The sequence below is a fragment of the Agrilus planipennis genome, unplaced genomic scaffold, assembly GCF_000699045.2.
Source record: "Agrilus planipennis isolate EAB-ADULT unplaced genomic scaffold, Apla_2.0 scaffold32, whole genome shotgun sequence".
NCBI classification, from domain to species: Eukaryota; Metazoa; Arthropoda; class Insecta; order Coleoptera; family Buprestidae; genus Agrilus; species Agrilus planipennis.
The window spans coordinates 1975431-1979453 of NW_020439506.1; positions in this window are offsets into that span (position 1 = coordinate 1975431).

Consider the following 4023-nt stretch of genomic DNA (forward strand, 5'->3'; position numbering starts at 1 on the left):
TTTATTTTTTTATCTTTAAATCACATAGCTCTGCAGTCTTTGACATTTTCACTTATTGATAATCAAATCAAAATCAACATAACAACCCCTCATTTAAGGAAATACTTTAATTGCGCCTTAAAAATACTTAAAATAGGTGAGATGTTTATTTGAGTAAGTATAGTATACTTCGCTTGGATGGAATTTAACGCGCCGAACATGACCGAGCAGAGCGCGAGAACTCCCGAACGCAGTTTCGGTTTCGGTCGTAGTTTCGGCAGGTTTGCCGCCGAAACCGAAACTCGTTTTTTTTTGCCGAAACTCGACCGAAACCGAAACCGAACTTTCGGTCGGACACTAGTTACTATTGTCCTCTTAAAAATGACCTTTTAGAGGTCGAAACAATTCTGAGGAATAAACAGTTTTGTTGAAACATCTTTTCCTTTATTAATTTAAATTGTGTTTTGAAAACGGTCAAGTTCAGTCAATATATTGGATATCAGAAAGATAAGAAATAAGATTTTGTTAAGTTCCGGTAAGCTTCCGTTATAAAAATGCGGAACCAGATGCAGAACCAGATATGGAAAAGTATGCGGAAGCGGAAGCAAAGGTGTGTCATCCGACGCAATAAATACCTTTCCCGACGGAAAGTTATAGTCCAACCTACTGTTGAAACAGACCTTTGCTTCCGCTTCCGCATACTTTTTCATATCTGCTTCTGCATCTGGTTTCGCATTTTTATAACGGAAGCTAACCGGAACTCAACAAAATCTTATTTCTTATCTTTCTGATAATCAATATATTGACTGAACTTGACCGTTTTCAAAACACAATTTAGATCTAATCCTAATAATTATATTTCCAAAATACCAATACAGTTATAGCGTTTATTTATTTTGTACAGTTTTTGTTCAGTGTTGTAGGTTTTAAGTTAGAAGTGCAAAATTTTGAATCCAAAAGGAAGTCTTATTTGGAATTATTTTGTTGTCATTCACGATGCCAGTGCCAAACGCATTGAGAATGAAAGCCTTAGGCTTCATTTTTGTTGGGTAGGAATTTTATTGTATTAATAAATTAGTTTTTATAACTTTAAATAAAAAAAAAATTTTTAATTATAATATTTTTTATGAGTTTAGACTATATACACTTCAAAAATTAGCATCTATTCCAAATTAGTTTCTTTTCACTGAAAGATCGAAGTTCTTCATCATTTTCAGCGCGATGTTCCTTATCGTAATAGTGGCATTTGTTCGTATCGATTTCTAAAACCATTTACCAAAATTAGTCACCGGTCAATTCGCAACAATATGACAATTAGTCATACACCCAGAACGCTTTTGTTTAAGTTTTAAATGCGACTTGCTAATTAAGCGTGCTATTTCGTATCTTGCATAACACCGCATCGGGAATCGAAACATGACGTTTTTTTTTTTTTCATTTGACTTCTGACAGTATGTATTAGCCAAAGAACATAAAAGTGGCGTTAAATACGGCGGCCACCATAAGTCATTAAGTGGTTAGCAAACAACGACAGAAAGCGTAAGGTTTTCTTCTAATGGCTTTATTTTACGATGTTTAAAAATGTTATACTTACATGCTATACTAGATAGGCAATACCTATAGGTATATGAATGTAGTTGTACGAAAGAAACCTTCAATTATTTAGGACAGTTTTTTTTTGCGTGGCTATCCGAAAAATTAACCCATTGTACAACTTGACACAAATAGTTGAGACAATTGTTACCTTTTGCACATTTTCCTAATGATAAAGTGAATGGATTGTCATACATTATACAAAAATGCTAGAAACAGCGAAAGTTTTTATGGTATTTCGCAAGCTTTAAAAAAATTATATAAACACCTGAACAATGCACAATGTACCCAGGTATAAAGTTATAGAAATTTCTGTTCAAAACCTTCAACCAATTACTAACATTTGCCATACGATTTTTATAATTAAATCGTACTTTATATTATTACTACCTATTTAAAGTTAATAAAACTATCTGGAGAAAACGTTTCTGGTTACAATTAATGGAAATCTTAAAATCACGTAATCATTTAATTGCTTAGATATAGAGCTAACTACAAAAGTTGCTGGTTCACAGTGGGCTAACAATTGGAAGAGAAACTACACAAAAATAATTACAAACAAATAGGTTCATAGTTATAAAATACCACAGCTTTTATATAGTAGAGATGCCACCCTCACTAACGTCCCAAACCACATTAAATTCCATTCAAAAATTCATTTAAACACTAAACCAATGAAATTTTAATTTTTGGTTGGCGGATTTTCAACGAAAACGTTGAGTTGAAGCCATCGAAACACTAAATTTCTGTAAAGTGACAAAATCATACCATAGTATAGCAATCAATAAATCATACAAATTAGGACATACAACATATCCCAACACAATCTTAATTACCAATTTTCATGAGGTAGTTTTTTGTTATATTGTTATTGCTAATGTTTGTTTGTTTTTTTCCCGACACTACCGGGTACCCGGTGTCATTATCCGATATCCGGATCGACCGGGTACCAGATCGAAAGCGGGTACCCAACCCATCTCTGATGTAATGTACATCGGTATTTAGGTATCTTTGCATGTATATGTATGAATATATATGAACGTGGACAACTATTTCGAGAGAGTAAAAAATCAATGAAAAAATAGACATCATGAGCTCCGTCATGCCAGTTAATGATCACGATCATAGTAGTCAGCCGTGCCGTCGATCAAGAGAGCTGTGGGGTCATAATCTTGTTTGGGCGATCGGCCAAATCACAGAAAGGGAAGGGAATCTTTGGCGGCATCCCCTGCCGCGATCATTACGCATATGAGGATGTCAAGACGCCGTGGGACACCATCTAACCCACTTATCTCTAATGAAAATAGACGACACCATTCGCAAAACGGCACAAGACAACGAATATCTANATCGATGACTTTTTGCTTCGATTAGTAAATTAATGGGGTTGATTGATTGGCTATACTCAGAGCGACAGGCTGGGCTGGACAAGCCACTTGAAGACAGCTCTTATAGAAGACATGAAACTCCACTTTTGAGCACAGTCTAATCGACAGATTTATTAATATGAATTTGACATGAGAAAAAATAACAAAAATTTGTTACTTGTTCAGTAATAATTTATTTGGTTGATGACAGAATTATGAATTTCTTTTTCTGATGTATGCATTATGAGAATTATTGTAAAATTGACTAGGTTGTATTTAGTTGTTAATCCATTAATTGTTACCTAACTTTAGATTTTTAAAAATTTTTGTTGTCGGTGTAGACAGGGATCCACAAATGTTTTATTTTAAAATTATTTTCATAATATTCAGGGTGTCCAAAAAACACAAAACGTACCAAAGTTGTGTTTTTTAAATGGAAAACCGTGTACATTTCATTAAGGTTTACTTCACGTAAGCGTTAAGAATTGTGAAATATTTTGAATTTTGTAAAAATGTTATAACAATTTTAACTTTCAAATTCTCAACATATAATCCTGAATGACAGACAACTACAAGACGGTTGGCAATCCTATCTGAGCCATTTAAATTTTTTTAATTTAAAAATTTTAACGGCAATTGTTAGTAAAATAACGTAAATATATGTATTAAGTTTTTTCGGTGTAAACGATTATGACGGCATTCTAAGGCCCCTATCAAAATTAGTTGGATTTATTGAAAATACTTATTGAGTTATTAGCGTAATTTTTGTGAAAGATTCTTTTTAACAAAAAATGAGGTTACCGTACTTTTCAATTATTTTTGTGTTTTATAACGGAATTGCATCATTTCCGTATACAGTGCTTTTCACCATAGTGTAACTTACGTCAACATTACACATACTGGGCACTTCCAGGGAAATTACAAGGTGAATATTTACAAAAACGGATCCTTCAAAACACGCATTATCTTCTTAGTTAGACTAAATTCCTCTTTATAATTTAAAAGCTGTTTTTGTTTTTCAATATTTCATGACAAGAAACTGCATCTTTATTATAATTTTTTCATTACAATAGCTTTAATTTGA